General features: G+C 41.6%; 1 long non-coding RNA gene across 2 annotated transcripts in view; it reads left to right on the top strand.

Moving 5' to 3' along the window:
- Positions 1-3465: 3465 nt before the first annotated feature.
- Positions 3466-22985, top strand: part of LOC111873233 — a 64978-nt gene continuing 45458 nt past the window's right edge. For both annotated transcript variants that reach the window (XR_004513981.1, XR_002844366.2), the window contains exon 1: positions 3466-3676. This is a non-coding gene — a long non-coding RNA (uncharacterized LOC111873233). The remainder of the gene's footprint in view (positions 3677-22985) is intronic.

Below are 22985 nucleotides of genomic sequence, written 5' to 3'. Positions count from 1 at the left end.
TATATATTCTTAACTGAAATAATAGATACATATCTACAATAAGCAAACATAAGTATTTAAATTTACCTCCTTGTTCTACTGGGTCACTAGTTGAGACACTATGCTGCAAGCCGGAAGGTAGCGGGTTCGATTCCCGATGAGGTAGTTGGATTTTTTTAATTGACCTAATACTTCCAGCCGCATTATGGCCCTGGGGTCGACTTGGCCCCTAACAGAAATAAGTAGCAGGAATCTTCCGGGATGGAGGGGCTAAAGGTCGGCCGGGGCGTAAGGCTGAGAGCCTCACCGCCATCCGTGGGTCGATTGTCTAGAATATGTGGGAGCTTCGACGTCTCACAACCTTATGGGTTTCCACGGCCTGTTACAGGGAGAGCTCTACTTTCTTTTTACCTTGTTCTACTGGTTTCTTAAGAGTATCCAACTTTCTTGCTACTTCTCCTTCAAAAGACACAGATGCATTTATTTCAGAAACCAAATATCCCTAAGAGCTACACAAGAATCTTTATTTACTTTGATTAATAACACGACAAAGGGATAAGACAGTCTGCCTCTTGTCTGACGGCGGTTCAAGGGTTCTTGCATTCATTCATCTGAGCTTACCCTCCGCTATGTGCCCAAGGGGCAAAAGCAGCCCACAGCCAGCAGAAGCGGCACGTGGACCATTAAGCTTCAAATACTCATACACTCTCTCTTTCTAGTTTCGATTTCCCACCATCGAGCCAGCACCCCTTTAATAGGAAGGACCGGCGGAAATGGCGAAGTTCAGCCAAAGCCATAGACACCCCGAGCACACCAGCTGCATCAGCAAACGGCTCCACGTTGCGGGGGTATTACCCCCCACAACTTTCCGCAACTGTGCGATTTCCTCATTATCTGGGGTGGGTGATTCTGTGGTTTAACGTGTGATGTTATTACAGGGGAGTGTAATTATATGTTGAGTCATTCCTGCGTCTGTTAACATGCATCAAAAAGCGTGCTCCTCTCCATTTTGTTGGTAACATCAAACTCACGCATTTGTACGGTGCGCATGCGTAAAGCGAACGTAGTTCTGTGTATTGTGGGTCGGTCCGACTTCATGAGATGAGCGTCCGACACATCCGCGCTCGCAGAAAAAATAGAGCGCATTCTAGATCAAGCTTCATAACTTGTACTCTTCTACAAGTATAATTAGAATGATCAAGTCAACGAGGGTGAGGTTGGCAGCGCATGTAGCACGAAGAGAAGAGGAATGTATATAGAATATTGGTGGGAAAGCCAAGGCGTAGGTGGGTGCAAATATTAAAATAATCTTAGAGAGATAGGATGGGATGGTATGGATTAGATTGATCTGGCTCAGGATGGGGACCAGTGGAGGGCTCTTGTGAACACGGTAATGAACATTGGGGGTTCCATAGGTTCCATAAAATTCTGGGAAATTCTTGAGTAGCTGCAGAATTGGTGGCTCCTCGAGAAGGGCTCAGCTCCATGAGTAATAAATAATAATAATAACAATAATTCTAATTCAAATAAACTAAAGCGACACTCTTGTCGGTGCCTCGTTTTCGGGCAGTCCAGGATTCAAACCATGGCCAATATGCTGACTATGATGACTGAGAACTTTTGCGATTCTCTTCAGTCACTCCTGATATATAGCGCATTATAACAGGCCACGATCACTTCCACATCCTTTCCAAATCATCCCATCATTTGGCTCTATAAAACGTAGGAACTTGAAAAAAAAACGCCGTTAAATAAAGTTAGTTGATCAAAATAGATCATAATATATGTAGATCTACTTACATCACGTGAAGAAGAAGTTAATAATCTGTGATCTTCAGAAAATTGGTAAAACTATCCATGTAACAGGCTGTGGAGGCCCATAGGGTTATGAGCCGTCGAGGATGCCATATTTTCTAGAAAATCGGATCACAGATGACGGTGAGGTTGTCAGCCTTACGCAAGATTCCTGGTACTCATTTCTGTCAGAGGTTGAGTGGATCCCCAGGGCCATAGTGCGGCTGGAAGGATTAGGTCAATTGAGAAACCCAATGACCTCATCGGGAATAGTAGTAGTAGTAGTAGTAGTAGTAGTAGTAGTAGTATTAGACCGCATATGCACATAGATCTACATATTTTGCAGTTTCTCACCTTGGCCTGAAGTACGTAAGTATTAGACCGCTGAAAATGTTGCATACATTCAATTGAAGCTTTTACCCACAGGGGCTAAGTTAACATAATTAATGTTTACACCAAGATCACACGATGTTTTAGTCCAGAGGTCTGAAGCATGTTTGTCCTACGGATCAAAAAGTGGTTAATGTACTTTGTCTTCCTCTGTCTACAATCGGTTCGCATGAATTACAATACATAAGGCACTTTCAGTAAATGTGTTGTTAACTTTGTAGAGATTAATATAAGACCTCTATTGAATTCTTCCCATCACAGTGGCCGCGCAGTCTAAGGCTAGAGCCGTCTTTGGCCTCTCGAATATTGGGGTCGTGGGTTCGAGTCCCACTCGAGGAATGGGTGTCTTGTGTTTTTGTTCTTCTGTCTGCAGGTAGCGGCCTTGCCACAGGCTGATCCACCGTCCAAGGAGTCTTATCGACTGTGTATAGAATTAAGAAACTGAAAAAGCGGCCCAAGTCCAAAGGGCTGTAGAGCAACAGAAAGAATTTGATTTGTTTCATTCTGGTCCGTCACACTAACAATTATATAGACAAAAACAACACCGTCCAGTGTGACTATTTAAGTTTTATTACTAGTTTCCGGAAAAAGTATTGATGCCCTCTGAGGATGATCCGTAGGGATCGAAACATGTAAGGGTGATGAGTTTTCAAGTGATAAAACTTAAATAGTCACACTTGACGGTGTTGTTTTTTGTCTTTACAACAGAAATAAATTAATTCTAGCCCACGTGTGGTGTAAAAATGTATGTGAAAGTTGTAAGCATCGTTTACCATTTGTCAGCTCAAACAAGTGTAAAACGGCCAAGGAATACTCCACATTAAAGGGCACAAATGTATTCTTTGCATGAAATTTGACCTTCTCACGGTGCTGAACCTTAATACTTACACTTTGATTGAGGGATACTTATGATGTAGGCAGTAGTTTCATCCGAAACGTTGTTATTAATTATTACTTCTCAGCCCTGAAGTTGGAGACACTGCATTATTCCGAAAAGTTGGTACCCATCTGCCAAACTACACAGTCTAGTATGGCAGCAGACGGTAATCTTTCATTCTTTGCAATTTTAAATTCCTTACAGATTTCTATGTTCATCTATTGCAAATACAAAACATATTGACACAGACAGTGCCTACAGACTTGAACGCTGTTTTCTTCCTCTTCCTCTTTGGACATTTTACATTAAAAAATAGTTATTTTAAGTTTCCCCTGGACTTAATTAATTAAGCACCACGAAATGAAGCCTTATGAGGAAGTGGAATTACAGCTCCAATATTCTTCACCTCGGCACTAGATGGAGATCAGTGTTCAGCATCACGCCCTAGCCGCTTCACCCCCGAGGAAAGAGTTCCCGGTATCCTTTGGATAGGAGGCTGGATGGGCCGCAGAGCTGGTCTGGAAGCTGAGGAGAAGAAGGAAACCTGATGTCACTACCCGGAGATCGAACCCCGGCCATCTGGCACGTAGCCCGTCGGTATATGGACTCAGTCTTCCCGGTTCCTAATTGGAAAAGGTACGTTTTAAGTAACAGTTATAGATCTTAATTAAATCTATCTTAGTTAATATCTTACACAAATTTATTTAGACGATGAAACTCGCACTTTCATTTAAGATATTTGTAATTCGTAGAATACTGGGGAATATAACTGGAGAAGTGGAGCCTACCGGGCTGAAACTCTCACAGTTTTTAGTATAATCCTCCCCCTCCCAAAAAGGCTAAATTTTGAAATCAAATTTGCAGACGATAAAATGAGCATGTCCTCCTATGAATGCGTTACTTTATGCTCTTAGTTGGAAGACTTGAGTAAAGATGAATTTGGGCCTATTTGAAACGAGTAAATGTATATTTATTTAAAAAGACACGCAATTTTGCGGATATAAGGACAAAGGTAAAATTGTCCCTGAGCTTAACTAATTAATCACTACTCCAGAAAGGCGTATGGGGGAGTGGATGTATAGATTCACATTTTTTGACCTCGGCAATAGTTGGAGATGAGTGGTCAGCTTCACGCCTCTGCCGCTTTAACCCCCGGGGAAAGAGCCCCCGGTAGGCATTGATGGGAGGTTGGGTGGACCCCAGGGTCGGTCTCGTCGATATGTAGAAGCGAAAATTCTTGACCCCACCGGTCTTCCAGCCCGTAGCCAGTCGCTATACCGACTGCGTTGTCACGGCTCCCTGAGCAGAACAGTTTTAGCCTGAAGAAGTAGACAATTGTTGTTGTTGAAGCTGTTGTGAAAACAGACGTTTTCTTTCTCACCCAAACCAGTCTCATCCTCTTCTTGCAGAAGAATGTAGCTGCACTACAACACTCAGTCTCCAACTATAGGCCTATTTCATAAACATCTGCACTAGATGGAGATGGGTAATTAGCTTCACGCTCCAGCTGCCTTGCACCTCGAATGGGTCGGTATTTGTGTAGTGTCGAGAAAAATGATCCCCTGCCCTAAACAAGCATTTTTGATACATCATTTGTAGCGTCTAAACGAACTGAGATATATTTATTGTAATATTCCCATAACACTTACTCAGTACACATAAGCAATTGCTGTCATAATAAAAGAATATTTAACAAACTGAAGCATGGCGTTATTTTAAGTGATACTGTGGTCAAGTGGTTAGAGTTCTTGGCTACACATCCAGAGGTTCCGGGTTCGATTCCCGGCGCTACCAGAGTTTCTGAGAAGCATTGGGTCTGGAACGGGGTCCACTCAGCCTCTTGAGGATAATTGAGGAGCTATTTCTAGGAATTAGCGGCTCGGGTCTAGAAACCCGAGATCAACGGCCGTAGGGATCCGTTGCTCTGACCACGCTACACCCTCTATCCGCTAAATTTGGCACCAACTTCGCCGAGAAGCTGCGGTCGCTCGGTCGGTATAGTTCACTCGCGGACTACAGGCCACGGAGTATTATAAATTCAGTTCCTACCTGAAATATAACAGACTTAGCGACCGCCCTTTGTAGGCGAATTTAGTGCCAATTTTAGCGGATAGAGGTGTGTCGCGTGGTCAGCGCAACGAATCCCCACGGTCGGTACAGTTCGCTCGCGGACGAAACCACGGAGAGTTTACCTGAAATATAATACTCAGGATCTCCGTTATAGAAATCAGTCTGTTAATTGTTCCTGGGGATATAATCACTCTTCATGAACCACATAAATATACTCCGTGGCAAAATACAGAGTTGTTTAATATTAAATTAGGGGGTACATATTGTCACGTGTATCCTGGTACGCGATAATAAATAATAGGTTCCGGATTTGATAACTCGATTTATTTGAAAATTTCACACGTCGTAACTACAATTTGTAATTATACAAACGATCAGCTCCTGAACTGCCTTGAATGACGTCTTCCTGACGAAACCTTTTGAAGAGTCTTAACTGCTCCTTATACAGAATGTAAATAAATATATGTTACAACGCTCTGTGGTAGCTATCCGATCGTGTTTTGTTACTGCACCAATGTCCGGGAAAGCTTCCTTTTGACACTAAGGGCCACAATGTAACCAAGAGGATGCATAAGTTTTAGGGGATGTTATCATTGTTTTACATTATAAAAGTTGCTCAAAATGGCGGCCGCCAACTTCATTGCATATTCTGCACGGCCTGGCCATATTATTCTGAACTCTTTGAAAGATTCCTGGCATTTCCCAGATGGTTCCAGCTGCTACTGCAATTCTTGCCACAAGTTCATGTTGTGTCTCCACTGGAGTCTTGTACACCACGCTCTGCATGCACCCCCAGAGAAAGGAATCCAGTGGAGTCAAGTCAGGAGAGCGTGGGGGCCAGGTTATTGGGCCTCCACGTCCACTCCATCGGTTGNAGTTGGAGATGAGTGGTCAGCTTCACGCCTCTGCCGCTTTAACCCCCGGGGAAAGAGCCCCCGGTAGGCATTGGATGGGAGGCTGGGTGGACCCAAGGGTCGGTCTCGTCGATATGTAGAAGCGAAAATTCTTGACCCCACCGGTCTTCCAGCCCGTAGCCAGTCGCTGTACCGACTGCGTTGTCACGGCTCCCTGAGCAGAACAGTCATAGCCTGAAGAAGTAGACGATTGTTGTTGTTGAAGCTGTTGTGAAAACAGACTTTTTCTTTCTCACCCAAACCAGTCTCATCCTCTTCTTGCAGAAGAATGTAGCTGCACTACAACACTCAGTCTCCAACTATAGGCCTATTTCATAAACATCTGCACTAGATGGAGATGGGTAATTAGCTTCACGCTCCAGCTGCCTTGCACCTCGAATGGGTCGGTATTTGTGTAGTGTCGAGAAAAATGATCCCCTGCCCTAAACAAGCATTTTTGATACATCATTTGTAGCGTCTAAACGAACTGAGATATATACCGTGAGAACCCGGTCTCTTCGCTTGTGGATTTCTTATATTTTTCCTTCTACCCTGAAGATGGAGGAGATACATTCCTCCGAAACGTCGGTTAACACCACATATACACGGTACCAAATCCCAGAAGACTCCTTTCTTCATAGTCACCGCCGTGAAAGCCTCAAACCTTTTACCATTGTTTGCTAAGAATTTTTCTTCGCTGTAACGTGTTTACCTTGCTGTTCCCTAGCAACGGATAGTTACCACTGTGTTTTAAACGGTCCGTAACTTTCGATCTAATTCTCCTATACTGCAAGGAGACTAACCTGCATTCGACGATTTTCTTACAGATACAAACACTGCTTGCCACTTCCTTGCGCAATGGTAAGCAGGTAATTCAGAGGCTGACTGACGATCGAGAACCTTTCCTCCGGTCCGTAGTCGCAGTCTTTGCTGACCGAATTTGTGAGACTGAAATGCTTTGTCCCCACTCTAACACGTGCACTAATACCTCTAATCCAGATCTGTCAGCCTACCTAATCCCTCCTTTGGTAAGGCGAGAGAAGCCGACAGAAAGATGACGCGCTACTCACATTGATTTACAGGGCCCAGTCTGTGCGACTCAACCATCTGGGCAGAGCCTGCAAGAATCTTCATCACTGTCTCGCTCATTTATCTAATTCAGCAGACCGAAGTTACTAAATTATATGCAAGCACCGAATTTTACTGCCGAATTTAAAGAGTGACCAGTCATTTCTCCCAAGGAATGCAGTAGAGGAACCTTGGATTTGATATTCGAGTCTATCGAACTCTTATAGCCACGTCTTGTTCAAAACAACCCACACAGGAAAACGAGATATGCCGTTTCTACTAGCGGCGGTGATGGAGTCGGTATAACAACGGGCTATTGGCTGGACGGCCGGGGTTCGCTTTCCGGTATGGCCAAGATTCTTCTCTTCACCACACTGTCCAGCCCGACGTTCTACCCAGCCCCCTCTCCAGTGGGTACTCGGTGTAAATCGGCCGGGGAATGAAGCTGACCACTCACATCCATCCAGTGCCGAGGTCGAGAAAGGTAGAGCTGTACCTCCACTCCCTCATATGTCATCATGGCGTATTGTTTAATTAATTAAGCAATCACAAGGACCTTTAGTAGTAGTAGTAGTAGTAGTAGTCCCCTGATACTAGATTTAGCTACTAGCTACTCACTAGGGACGAAATGTTGCTAGTGAAGGGAAGGAGTTCATCACCATGTCAACATAATTTTCGAGACTTTATCCACTAATCCTTTCTTAATCTGTCTTGATTCTGCAAGTATTTTATTTACAGCCAAGACCTCGGACCACATAAAGACACAATTTAACATTTGTTGTAGTAGACCCGCACACAAACTGGTTCTTGTTAATTTGCGAACAGTATGTGGTTTAGTCAGAGAACATCTGGGTTCTGTCAGACCAGACCGTGTATTCGGGGGGAATTCACTGACGTTTGACTCTGGAGTTCCAAGTGTGAGGGATGCTGCACTACTTCGCTCATCTGTTACATTGCTATTCACACTTACGTCACAGACTTGCTAGGCGGCTTTTTTTAACAAGTTATATTGTAAATCGCAGACATCTGCAGTTACTAACGTCCGCAGCATCATCATCATCGCCGCAGTATTTAATACTGAATATGCAGCCAAAAGTTTTAGTTAATTTTTACTGATCAAATATGGGAACTCTTCTCCAAGCATAATTAGAATGATCAAGTCAAGGAGGATGAGGTGGGCAGGTGATATAGCACGAATGGGGGAGACGAGGAATGCGTATAGGACATTGGTGGGAGAGCCAGAAGGAAAGAGACCACAGGGAAGACCAAGGAATATGTGGGTGGACAATATGTGAATGGATCTTAGAGAGATAGGATGTGGTGGTATGGATTGGATAGATCTGGCTCAGGATAGGGACCAGTGGAGGGCTCTTGCGAACACGGTAATGAACCTTCGGGTTCCATAACATGCTGGGAAATTCTTGAGTAATGCAGAATTGGTGGCTCCTCCAGAAGGGTTCAGCACCATGAGTAAGTAAGTAAGTAAGCTTCACAATGAATACTATAGTGCGTACTGCTTTGTTTTCGTCATCAAACTCCAATTCCGAGAGCCCTTAACAAGCTGAGAAGAAACCAGTCTTCTGGTATTTGGTGCCGTGTATATATTGTGTTGCACGTTTCGGAGGAACGTATCGCCTCCATCTTCAGTGTAGAAGGCAAGAAGAAATCCGCGAGCGAACCAGCGTGAGCAGGTGCAACAGACTGGATTTCTTCTTGTCCTCTACCCTGAAGATGGAGATGATACGTTCCTCCGAAACGTGCAACACAATATGTACACGGCGCCACATCCCAGAAGACTGCTTTCTTCATATTCAGCGCCGTGAAAACCTCAAATCTTACTTTAACAAGCTGGTAGCGCCTCGTCTTGTTTTGATCTTGTGATCACTTTATATGAATTAAGATTACTTACAGTGCCCACAAGAGCCCGCCATTAAGCGCTTTTCTTAGCCAGTTTAATTCAAGCTAAAATATCACATCTTGGTTCTGGCGATGGTGTCTCGCGCTCAGAATTACTTTGCTCATTGTTCGGTATTGTAAAACGTTTCGGGAATTGGATTTGTTTCCATCCTCAGGTGAGTGAGACACAACGGAGTAGGCGACCCCCACTCACTTGAGGACGAAAACGGATCAAATTTCCGAAACGTTGTGTTTCACTTTTCTTTAGGATGTCGGACGATTGACAAATCCAAAAATCCAGTAATTCTGAATCCCACATCTTACTTCTTCAGATAAAAAAGTAGGTAAAGTTCTCCCTGTGTTAACTAATTAAGCACTACGCCATGAAGACGTATGGGGGAATGGATGTATAGAGCCACATTTTCTTAACCTCTGTACTAGTTGCAAGTGAGTGATCAGCTTCATGCTTCTACCGCGTTCCCCCCAGGAAAGCAGCCCCCGGTACCCATTGGAAAGGAGGCTTTGTGGGCCCCAGAACCGGTCTGGACGACGTAGAGAAGAGAAAATTATCGGCCCTGCCATGACTCGAACTCCGACCTTTCAATTGTAATATTCTCCTTGGTTTCTGCAGTATTCTGCCTTTGATATTTTCCAACAAAAATCTTCTTTGAATTTCTCATCTCCAACAGCTGTTTTCAACATGACCTTCGCCATGTATTCCTTGATATAACCCCAACTATTTATTCATTATGTACTTTCCTTCGCTAGTGGCTTGTGCCATCCTGTTCTATTTCTTCCGAATTCCTTGGACTTTCTTCATGGCCATAGCTCAAGCGGTTAGTCGCTGGCTTCCCGCCGCGGCTGCCCGGGTTCGATCCTGGTCAAGTGGGATTTGTAGTGGACAAAGTGGCGCTGAGGTAGGTTTTCTCCGAGTATTTCGGATTCCTCTGCCGCAGTACAAGGGACTTAGCCCCACCCCACTTACTTACTTATTCATGGAGTTGAGCCCTTCTGGAGGAGCCGCCAATTCTGCAGCTACTCAAGAATTTCCCAGCATTTTATGGAACCGGAAGGTTCATTACCGTGTTCACAAGAGCCCTCCACTGGTCCCTATCCAGAGCCAGATCAATCCAATCCATTTCATCCTATCTCTCATAAGATCCATTTTAACATTTTTCATCCATCTACGCCTTGTCTTCCCTGTGGTCTCTTTCCTTTTGGCTTTCCCATCAATATCATATACGCATTCCTCGTCACCCCCATTCGTGCTACATGCCCTGCCCACCTCATCCTCCTTGACTTCATCATTCTAATTATACTTGGAGAAGACTACAAGTTATGAAGCTCCTCATTATGCAGTTTTCTCCAACCTCCTGTCACTTCATCCAAATATTCTCCTCAACACCCTGTTCTCAAACACCCTCAGTCTATATTCCTCCCTTAATGTCAGAGACCAAGTTTCACACCCATACTGAACCACAGGCAAAATTATAGTTTTGTGTATTCTAATTGTTATGTTTTTGGACAACAGACGAGAAGACAAAAGCTTCTGGACTGAATGGTAGCAAGCATTACCCGAGTTCAATCGCCTCTTATTTTCCTCTCGAATCAGGTTTCAATCTGTTATTGTTGTTCCCAAATATCTGAACTGTGCCACATTTTCAAAACATCTGTTTTCTATCTTTATGTCATGATTTAGCCCTGCATTTTGGTGACGAGACAGTAACATATACTTAGTTTTATCTGTGTTTACTTCTAGACCAACCTCATTACTTGCGTCAATTAAAGTCTGTGTGTATTTCTTTATGGTATCTACATTATCACCCAATAGATTCACATCATCGGTATAGGCCAACAGCTGATGTGTCCCGTTTAATTTCAGTCCTACCTGATTTCCCTGGACCTATTCTAAAGCAAAGTTGAAAAGGAGTGGCGATAAAGCATCTCCTTATTTTAGACCATTCTGGATAGTAAATTTATCAGACAAATGTTTACCTAAACGGACTTTACTATACGTTTCGTTTAAACACATTTTAATCAACCTAAATGGTTTCATAGGTATCCCAGACTGTATTAGAATATTGTACAATACTTCCCTCCTAACTCAATCGTAGACTTTCTTGAAGTCTACGAATAGCTGATGTACTGTCTTATCGTACTCCCATTTTTTCTCCAGTATTTGACCAATGCAAAATATCTGATCTGTAGTTGATCTGTTACGTCGAAACGCCCACTGATGATCCCAAATAATTTCATCTATACGAGTCCCACGCCACTGGCAATAAAAAATGTAAAAATAAAAAAATACCCACTGGAGAATTTGGAACTATTTTTTGTCGCACTTAAAGATTTGAAGTCTCGTCACCCGATTTATGTTTTTCCTTATAACGATATTTCTGACAATTCTATACAAATTTGTTTTCTTTCCTCCTTACTCTGACAAATAGCAATCCATTGTGCCCATTAAGAAAATAAACCACAAAAAATGACTCATTAGTAAATATCGTAGTCGGTATAGCGACTGGCTACGGGCTGTACGACTGAGGGGTCGGAGGTCGAGTCCCGGTGGGGTCAAGAATTTTTGTTCTGCAAGTAATCCAGACCGGCTCTGGGGTCCACCCAACCTCCTATATAATGGGTACCGTGGGCTCTTTCTCCGGGGGTAAAGCGACAGGGGCGTGAAACTAACCAATCACCTCCAATTAGTATCGAGTTCAAGAAAATGTGGATCTATATATCCACTCCCCCATACGTCTTCGTGGCGTAGTGCTTAATCAGTTAGGCACAGGGACAACTTTAACTTAGTAATGTGTAACAGGTAAGCGCTGACATGAATGTCTCACTTTCATGACACATCCGGTCCATCTGACCATTTGCAATTGTTTCACAAAACCTATAGTCCTGTTACACATCAAATGAAGTGGGATTGTTTGTGGGTAGTTGGAAGTGGTTGTGGCCCATTCCATGGTAGTATCCCGACATATGTCAAGAAAGTGAGAAAAAATACGTTATTTCTCAGTGAAGATATTCGGCAATCTGGACCGAGTTTCGAATCGGTGACCTCCTGAATTACCACTGCCGCATTCTCATCTGTGTACAGAAGTCCTCACATGTTTAGGTAAATAATTCAAGCCTTCAGCTCGCAAGAGCCCTCGCTTCATACCGTAAGAGTTTTTAAAACTCCAGGAGTGAGTGTCTGTGTACGTGCGTGTGTGTGGATTCATAGTTGCTTATAATAAAAGGGACGCGTTTGTTAACTGACCATATTTTGTGTGAGCCAAACCACTGTATGGGTTACATTGTAAAAATGCTTCAAAGTTCTAAACAAACTGGGAAGGGAAAACTTCTCGGAACTCGTGATGTTGCTTTTTACATTCTCTGCTCCGTCAACGGGACGACAAGAATCCAAATAAACCATGAGTAGCTGCCTGCTACAGAACAGCCGGCACAACCTGCATGCGTCCATGCGGATTGCATTCTAAAAGAAAGTCTATAAGAACCCACCATTAAAGTTAACTACCAACGTTCAGGATGATTGACACGAGTCGCGAAGAATTCGAATCAATTTTGCGAATAAAATTAAATTGAATATATTTTAAGCTTAAATTTATTTATACTCACCGAATTGCTTGTTCGTTTTTGACGCTAAGTATCCGTGAGGATAGACTAAACAGAATTATACTGAGGTTATTTGATGCGAGCATTTCTTGCGAAGTGAGCTTGTTAGGTAATGCGGGGCGAGAGATCGGTCAAGTACGGCCGTCGATAAACTCACTGTTAAATTATAACAGCTTTCTCCTTCTGCTGCCTCTGAACATTTCTCCTTCCATTTCTCTCCCCTCTTCTGCTGCCTCAATAGTAACATGTAGAAATAAGTACCAGATTACATGGCGTCCTAACCCAGGAGACAACACTTACCGCTGTGAAAACCTCAAATCATAAAGTATCCTCCAATCTTGTTTAATTATACAGTACAGTTGAAGGAGCATCGATAAATAACCAACAAAGAATTGAAGAAGCCAAAAAAATATAGGCTATGGATTTCGCTAAATATTTATACTTTTTTTTACCTTTTATTATTTTCGCAGAAGTTGCACATTCCCGGTCATTTATTTCACACTTATGGAAATGATGATGATGGTGATGATGATGATGATATTTAGTTGTTATTTTTTAATTTAGTGGCGTTTTATTATTGAAAATATTAACGTGAGATTTTAATTACATGATTGTCATACTGTATTTCACGAAAATCTGTGAGGGAAAATCCGCGTAAGAAATTATTGGCTCGCGGGGGAGGGGTAGAAATATAATTGAAGTCCCTTGGTTTCTTTGTTTTGAACAGAATACAATCTACATACACATAGGCGAGAATGAGAATTACATAAATGTAATAGATATTATGTATGAGTAGTAGAAAGTATATTGTCACGTGTTTTAGTGACTAAAAACGCGGGCTCTGGATTGGATGAACGGGTTGATACACACCGCCAAAATTACGTGTAATCATAGAGGTATCGCTATTTCCACACACGCACTAGTATTCTTCTTGCAACGCAATTAAAACACAGGATCTATAACCGTCTCTCTTTAACTCAACTCTGATCTAATCCTCAAGTCAGAGTCACATTGCGACTGACGGTCAGTCTGTCAGTCAGTCAGTCAGTAATTCTTGGTGTCGAATCCCAGTCTTGTGCTAATGACCAGGTATTACTGTTTGACAGTTACGGTCTTGTTTTTGTGGGGCGCTCTCTCTGACGAGAGGACGAGTCTGGCTTCTGTATATGCTGCTGGTCCTTGCCAGCGCAGTCTTTCTCGGGTCCGAGTCGCTTGGGAATCGCGGCCATATTTTATTGTCACAGATTTGAGACTAGCCGCAGGCTGTCGTTATATAGACTCCACACGGACCTCACGGTAAAAATGGCCGCGACTGTTGATGAAGCCTGTTTACTGCTCGGTTGCTCGGGGGGGGGAATCAGCTGGAGTTTGTGGAAAATACATATTTTGTCCCTGCCGGGATTGTAAACCAGGCCGTCCAGCCCGTAGCCCTTCACTATACTTACTGAGCTATCCCGACTCCTTTTTCGAAAGGGTAGGTATTTAATAAATAAAAGGAGAGAGTTTGCTATGTGTTGTGCTGCTAGACCAGTATATGAAATAAGCAAGTATCGTGGCTGATGAGAGAAGGGAACACGCGTAGGCTACTCCACTGGATCTCATTTTACAACTGCTTCTCCTCCCTGGGCACAAGAGCACTAGAGAGAGACTGGTTTCTCTCACACTCTCTTCTCTGCTCCATTGCAACTTGCCACTTCCTTTGATATCTTCCGCCTCATGCCTCACACTGCCGATGCGTTTGTTTCTTTTGTAAACTCTCGCCCTCAGTTTCTGGAATCTTCTTTCCAGGATCTTCTGGAAATTATTCGGTCCCCTTCTCACTTGTCGCTCAGAGCAACTGCAAGCTAATCATATTATATATCGTGACGCATATGCTCGTTGCTAGGCAACGGCTCGGTAGATACATTCCAGAATTTACACTCTCAACAACAGAAAGATATGCATTGCTATGTAATGGGCCAAGAAACACACATTATTGATAAGATAGAGACGGTGTTTTCCGTGGAATCCGTGCCGGTCGCCGCATAGCCCAGAACCGTGGAAACGAACTTGAAATAATCTCTGTACAATATTTTTTTATTAATTTATGGTCTATCTAATGATGCTTTCAATAGCTTAAATTAGACATTGTTGAAAGATGAGATTACAGTTAAATGTTGAATCAGAAAAGATGTTGTAAGTAAACGGTTGTGGCCTAATTTATGGTACTATCCTGACATTTGCATGAAGGTGACTGTGACAATAGACCAATAACCTACATATCACATAAATTAAAATTATTACGCCTAGGATATACAGAGAAAACACTAATGTACATTAGTAAATATAGTCGAAGAGGTATCTTTATATAGAAGGATATGTAAGCATCACGTGAATAGAAGGGGCGAACGCAGGACACGGAAATAACATGGACCTATAGAGGATGATTCTAAATTATTGTCGGGGTTTCCGTGGCCTATAATTTTCACACCGGAAACAATAAAATAAGACTGCTTATAGAATATGAAAATGGAACTCAAAAGGTTTCGTTATTTATAGAAATAATGCTGCAGAATGCTAAACAACTTCATCATGCGCACCTTTCATAGCATGTAAACAGTTTTATTTATTTTTTTTTTTTTTGTTTCCGGTTCGAAAATTATAAACCACGGCAACCCCGATATTAATTAAAATCACCTTATTGATTGGTCTAAACATGCAAGGCAAAGATTAAGAAGAAAATAAGGGAACGTCAGAATTAGGATTCTTAAACCGGTAGAGCAGTTATGTTACCTACTCCTTGGAGACTAGTGGAAGAAGAAGAAACAGTATTTCTGGAAGTGTGGTGTATGTTTAAAGAAATAAAATTACAAGAATTCTGTCACGAAGAAATGGTCGAAGAGTTGAAACCCCCCGTCAACGAGGCGCTGTATACGTCACTACATGGGGCATAGCCCCAGGCAAAGGGGAGGCAATTCCCCGAAAACTTCTCTGTGAAGTTTTTCTGTCGCACAGGACGTTTCAGAACACGAACCGAGATCATTGAACTGGTGTTGGAGAGATTTGTAGTTTACTCCAAATGTGTGCGTGTTTGTAGAAATGCGAGGTTTTATATTGCTTCCTTAAAAGAAGTTAGAAACTGCTAAGTGTGAGTTAAAGTCGACTTTCCTATTCACGGCTAACATTCTCACCTGGAAATTGAATACGTAAGGAATGAAAGAGTTTAGCAAATGTATAACTGTTTTATGTTTATGAATTCCTTTTTTACCTTATTAGTGGTTTTCAAATGACAAAAGAAATGCAAGAAAGATGAGAGATTACAACTAATGCATACATATAAATTGAAATAAGCTCATGTTAAATAAAGCAGAAGCGTTTATCTCTTACGTATATCTGATCTCTAAGGTGTCCCAAGTTCTCTTCCTGTCCTTTGTGAGGCATTGTAACTGTGGCTTATGGAATAACTAACTGACCTCATGGAGCTGAACTATTCTTGAGAACCCGCCAGTTATGTATCTACTCAAGAACTTCCCAAACATTTTATGGAGTCCTAAGTTTCATTACTGTGTTAAACAAGAGCCCTCCATTAATCCCTATCCTGAACCAGATCAATTCAGTCCGTACCAGCCCATCCTATTTCTCCAAGATCCATTCTAATGTTATCCACCCATCCACGTCTAGTACTTCCTAATGGTTTATTTCCTTCTGTCTTTCCCATCAATGTCTTATACTCGGTGTGTCCAGGATCCGTTAGGACTCAGGTTTTTTTCTCTTTTTTTTTCTGCAATGCCATCTGTTGGCGAGTTGTGGCGTTAAGATTCTTTAAGTTTCAGCTGTGGCTGTCTATAAGTTCAAAGCGCAAACATCGCTGCATCATGTGTTCTGACCTTGAATGTAAGAGTACTGTTCTGACGCCCGTCGGAAAATGGCGGTTGAACAGAGAGCCAACATCAAATTTTGTTTGAAGTTAGGCAAAACAGCCGGAGAAGCGTACGAAATGATGAAAAGTGTGTACGGTAGTGATTATTTGAGTCGCTCGAACGTATTTCAATGGTATGCTATGTTTCGTGACGGCAGGAAGGACATTAAAGACGCTTCACGTGCATCAAAACCGAAAACAAGTCGCAGTGAAGAAAATTTGAAAAAAATGACCGAAAGACTTGCATCAGACAGATGTGTTTCTGCAAGACTCATCGAGGAGCTTTTGGGAATACAAAAAGTTACTGTGCATCAAATTTTGACCCAGGATTTGGGCAAACGGAAGGTCTGTGCGCGGTTTGTACCGCACGCGCTGTCAGGCGATGAAAAACATGCCAGAGTGGAACACTGCAAAGACATGTTACGATCGGCCCAAAGTGGTACAAAATTTACAAAATCGATTGCTACTGGTGACGAGACATGGCGTTTTCAATATGAGCCTCTCACAAAGCGACAGAGTGCAGCGTGGTTGAACTCAAAGAAGCCGAAACCAAAGAAAGTGCGCATGCAAAAGAGTCGAGTAAAGACACTACTGACTGTTTTCTTCGATTCCAAAGGAATCATTCACAAGGAAATTCTGCCAGAAGGTCAAACAGTGAATTCTGATTAATATCTCGGAGTCCTCAATTGTTTGTGAGCGAGAATTCTTCGAATTCGTCCTGAATATCGAGAGCAAGGTTCCTGGTCGCTCCTCCACGACAATACCCCACCCCACAAATCGAAGATCGTGCGCGATTCTTTGGCCACAAGAGAGATCACAGTCCTTGATCATCCTCCGTATTCGCCAGATTTGGCTCCAGCAGATTTCTGGTTCTTCCCAGAAGTTCAGTTGGTGATGAAAGGAGACCGGCACGACACCTCCCAGGACATCCAAAGGGAATCTACCGCAGTTTTAAATGCGATTCCGCAAAAGGAGTACAGTGACTGTTTTCGAAAACTTTTCAATCGATTCCAACTATGTATTGATTCAGAAGGAGGCCATTTTGAATAAAGAGAGTGAAATTTTGAAAATAATTCACGTCTTGTACTTTAATGAACACAGTCCTAACAGAATCTGGACACACTGTGTATGCATTAATCTTCTTCCCAGTTCATTCTACATACGATGCAGGAACATGGTACATTTAGCAGTCATATTTGTAGATGTGACAAAATTTACTGCTCTTACTCCATTGTCGTAATAATTTCGTGTAAACTCTCATTCCAAATTGTTGGTTTGAAAATGTCTCTCCTACCTGCTGCGGCATTTAAATCTCCTAGCAAAAATTTCGTATAGCATTTAGGGAATTTATCGAATACACATTCTAGTCCCTCATAGAATCTGTGCTTCACTCATCAATTTTATCCTCTGTTGGAGCATGAACATTCAGAACGACATCGCACCAGCGACCTTTTAGTATTATGTATGACATCATATCACTAACGAACTCTACCCTCTTAACTGCTGATATGGTTCTCTTACGTACGAAAAACCCTGTACCTAATTCACAACTCTCATCCCCTTTTGCATAGAAAAATGTACAAATATATTCGCCTACTGGTTCGGTGCCACCTCTGTCCAATCTGACCTGTACACCCACTAAAAAATTTAAATTCCCTTAGTGGGGGGGTGGAGTCCAACTGGCTCCACTCGGCACGGCGGCCACTGATTGGCCTATTGTAGCCTGCCCCAGGTGAATATGATGATGGAGAATTTGGTGGAATGAAGATTGGCAGGGGATACAGAAGTACTGGGAGAAACCCCGCCCCAGCGCCACTTTGTCCACCACAAATACCACTTGACCAGACTGGGATCGAACCCGGGGCGCCACAGTGGGAAGCCAGTGACTAACCGCTTGAGCTATGGCGCGGCCTGTGCTCCCACTAAATCTAACATATCTTCATATTTATTTCGAAACTGTCATAAGCAAACCTGCACTATACACACTTCTTGCATTCCATGTATCAAATGTCATGTCCGTTTTCCTTAGCTTAGGTCTTTTATCCACATAATCCGTCTGGGTCCGAGGCTCTGTGTGTCATCTCGTAACAAGCTTGTATTTTAAGTCGAGGAGTTGTGAGCCCAACTCCCAACACCCAGTGGCTTGAGCAATATGAAAACAAATTAAAATATTTATCAGTAAAAGAGCACCCCGTTGGATAATGTGGTGAACTGACTGGGCCGCGAAGGGTTCAGTCTCCCAATTCCGAATTTTCTGATAAAGAATATTTGTGTTTTATTCGCAGTTCTAATAAATTTCAGCTAGATCCCTACGTATCCGTACCGTTGTTGGTGCAGTGGAAACCCTGCTTCAGAATGTGTATATTCTTTCTAGCCTACTTTCTTATTAAAAAAAATAAAAGGAGGCTTTTGAGATCATTTCGTTCTCTCTCTGTGTCTGTCCATCTGTCTGTTTATCCTCACTTAATTTTTGGGGCCTTTGACATCAACTTGCTCTTTTGCTCTCCATGCGTCTGCTTTAATTTGTGTTAGGAGGCTCATGAGTAGGGTACCGAATTATAATGCAAATGCACATTTCTTTCTTGCAACCAGAAAGTATGCTCGTTTTGATACATGTATGAATTACTTCGTTTCTTAAATTTTGGACATGATTTTATGGTGCATATAAATGCATATTTTGCCTGTTTTATGAATAAGCATCATATTTTCGAAGATCTCTATTTATACTGCATATTTCCCCTTTAAAATATTTTAATATATTATAATTTTATGTTTTAAATTATGGTCATGTGTATACAATTTTTCTTTTGCGTATTAGAATATATTGCATATGTGACTCAGCATTTCATCATGATTCATGTTTCTGATGCAATACCCAGGACGGGACTTCCTCGATCCCTGTACTCGTAACTTGCCTCATCCGCGTATCATCAAAGTGGCCGCGAAGAGATTAGTCGGAAGCGTTCACATGTAGTCGCTATCAACGTAATACTATTCAACCGATAAGGGACTTCTTTATTTCCGAAGTCTCCATGAGGTTCGTTACGCTTCTTCATTTGGAGCTGGGGGCCATTCACATTAGTGCTGACTAGTCTGTAGTTAAGTTTGTTTAGCTTTCTGTAGTCATGCCGAAAGTGAGTCAGAAAACTAAATTACAGCTGTATCAGCGGGAGTTCGAAGGAGAGATGATAAGTACGGATAACGCAATTCTTTATTGCCGAGCATGTAAGAAAACATTTGGTTGTGAAAAAAGCTTTCAAGTGCTTCAGCATTTGAACGCTAATATACACAAAGAGAATATTAAAATGAAATCCACGAAAAGTGCTCCTATTAAAAAATTGCTTAGTGAATTTTCTAATAATAGTTTTTCACAGTTTTCCTCTGATTTATGCGAAGCCTTTTTAGCGGCAGATATTCCACTGTGCAAACTAACCAATCCTACTCTGAGAAACTTCATAGAGAAGTATACACAGTGCAAAGTGCCCGATGAATCTACTGTGCGCAAAAATTACGTGAAGCAGTGTTACGATCTTACAATTGAAAGCATTAGAGATAAGATTCAAGATAATTTTGTGTGGGTATCAATCGACGAAACACAAGATTGTGAGGGGACGATTTATTGCAAATTGTATGGTTGGATCCCGTAATAAGAATGAACAATCTACCCCATATCTTCTTGCGGTAGAGCAATTTGAAACCACAAATAGCTCCTCAGTTTCTGAATATTTTATCAGATCCATGAATTTACTATGGCCGAATGGCATTCAGTATGAGCGCGTATTGCTCTTTGTGACTGATGCCGCAAGTTATATGATGAAAGCCGGTACTGCTCTTAAAGTTATATTTCCAAATATGACACATTTGACTTGCCTTGCCCATGGGTTGCACCGTGTTGCAGAAACAATTCGTGCAAATTTTCCGCTTGTTGACAAGTTGGTGTCTTCTGTGAAGAAGGTATTTGTTAAAGCTCCATACAGAAAAGAAGCCTTTAAAGCAGTAGCACCGAGCGTTCCACTTCCGCCGGAACCAGTTTTAACGCGCTGGGGCACGTGGCTGTGTGCAGCGAGTTATTATACCGAACATCTAAAAGCAGTTAGGAATGTTGTGAATATATTTGATCCCAAAAGTGCAGCATCAATTCAAATTGCCCAAGATGTACTAAAAAGCGCAGAACTAGAAACTAATCTTTCCTATATATCTGCTCACTTCTCTCAGCTTCCATCCGCCATTTCCTCACTGGAGGCAAGCAGTAGCAATACTACTTTGTATCAGTCGGTAAGTGTGTTCAAAACCACTGTTTCCAAATTGAATTCGGTTCCTGGAAGAGTAGGTGAAGTAGTAAAGGAAAAAGTACACAGCATTCTTTAAAAAAATCCAGGATATGAACAAATTTTGTGAAATTGAAGAGATTTTATCCGGTAAACGTACTGAACTGCCAAGTAAAATATCACTAACAGCGGAGCAAATAGCGGCTTTTGTACATGCGCCCCTAAGTTCCTGTGAGGTGGAAAGAAGTTTTCCCCGCTATAAGGACATCTTGCGAGACAATAGGAGGCGACTAACTATGGAAAACCTGAAACATTTAGTAATTGTGAACTGTAATTGAAGAGAAGTTGAAAGTTCGCAGAGCTAAATGTGAGTACCATTGGTTTTTTTAAATTTGTAATGAAATATGTTGGTTTTGTTGCATGATTTGTATTTAAGTATAGCTTCTTATTGCAAATGAACCATTCAGTGATCACATAAAATGAACTTAAATATTGATTTGTTGGTCTTAAAATAATGTAAAATCAATTTTAATATTTGGTATAAATTTTTATGTGCATATTTTAGTGCATATTTCGGAAGTTTTTCATGCATAAATGCATACATATTTAAGGGATTATAAGGGCATAAAAATCCGGTCCCTACTTATGAGATACCTTACTGTCTGTATGTCTGTCCTCCCGAAATTTTCGTTCTCTACGCGTTTCATGTCATACGAAATGAAGCAGGCGAATAGTTCTTCATAGAACTTACAGCTCAGAACTATAGGCTGGCAGAGACTGGCCGTGTATTTACCAGTTTCATGTGTGTGTGTGTGTGTGTGTGTGTGTATATGTGCGTGGGTGCTTAAGCTATTTCTCGCAGATATTTAAAGCGAATTGCATCATTCCCAAAGCAGCGAGATTGTAAAACAATGGTCATGTTTCCGGCGGGACTTGAACCAAGGATGACTGTGCTGGCGAAACCAGCAGCAATTTACCCGAGCTAACGATCACACATAATTTTATTTACAACTTTCTTCGAAAATACTTAAAGGAATTGGATTAAATTTGGTATTCGGATTCCGTACAAATAGCTCTCGAATATATTAAATGTTTATGATTATTAATTGATATTAATTGATTATTAATCAAAATTTAATGAGTCTTAGATCAAATTTGATCACTTTTTCAGGAACATTTTATCAATCAAAATTTAATGAGTCTTAGATCAAATTTGATCACTTTTTCAGGAACATTTTATCGTAGAGCGGAAAGCATAAATAATAAAGCCTATAATCTGGATCTCATTATAGAGTTAAATAGCGTACATACCTGAAACATTCTTGCTTTGAATGACAATTTAATGATGATATTTTTCAGTTACAGATAACTGTGAATGACTATGAAGAAAGCAGTCTTCTCGGATTTGGCACCGTGTATAAGTGGTGTTAACCGACGTTTCGGAGGAACGTATCGCCTCCATCTTCAGGGTAGAAGAAAAATATAAGAATTCTGCAAGCGAAGAGACCGTGAGAACCGGTAAATGCAGACACAGTCTGCTTTTACAGGTTCTCACGGTCTCTTCGCTCGCAGAATTCTTATATTTTTCTTCTACCCTGAAGATGGAGGCGATACGTTCCTCCGAAACGTCGGTTAACACCACTTATACACGGTGCCAAATCCCAGAAGACTGCTTTCTTCATAGTCACCGCCGTGAAAGCCTCAAATCTTACAACTGTGAATGACGTTGCAGAAATAGATGCATTCATTACTGAAGCATAATGGAACAGATTATTGGTGTCAATTCGGTTCTCTTTCTGTTGTTGATAACATAAAAAGTGACATGTGTATATGTTATGAGTGTTTGGGTATAAGATTCTTATGTGTGTGTGATTGAACTATACAGTTTTCTGAGAAGTTAAGATAGTTTGTGGTTCAGTACACATATAACATTCTTCAGTATTTGCACAGTATATAACACTAGGGCTTCCACGAACTCGCAATCCAATCAGAAAATCATAACATTCAGTATTAAAAAAATACAAAATACAGATTTCAGTAAACTCTTATATTTGTCTTTTCATGACAGTAACAACGGGGGATGATAGAAAACTATTGTTGGCAGATCCATCTACTGGCGGAACTGTTACTTATAAGCAAACAAAGCGTGCTGGGCACTTTCGGGGCCCTGTGTTACCATAATTTCTGCTACATCATTATGATTTTATTGTGTAGAGATAAATGATGATATGTAG

This window comes from Cryptotermes secundus, unplaced genomic scaffold (assembly GCF_002891405.2).
Source record: "Cryptotermes secundus unplaced genomic scaffold, Csec_1.0 scaffold1849, whole genome shotgun sequence".
NCBI classification, from domain to species: Eukaryota; Metazoa; Arthropoda; class Insecta; order Blattodea; family Kalotermitidae; genus Cryptotermes; species Cryptotermes secundus.
The sequence above is the reverse complement of the archived record's forward strand: the minus strand, read 5'-3'. Positions and strand labels throughout refer to the sequence as shown.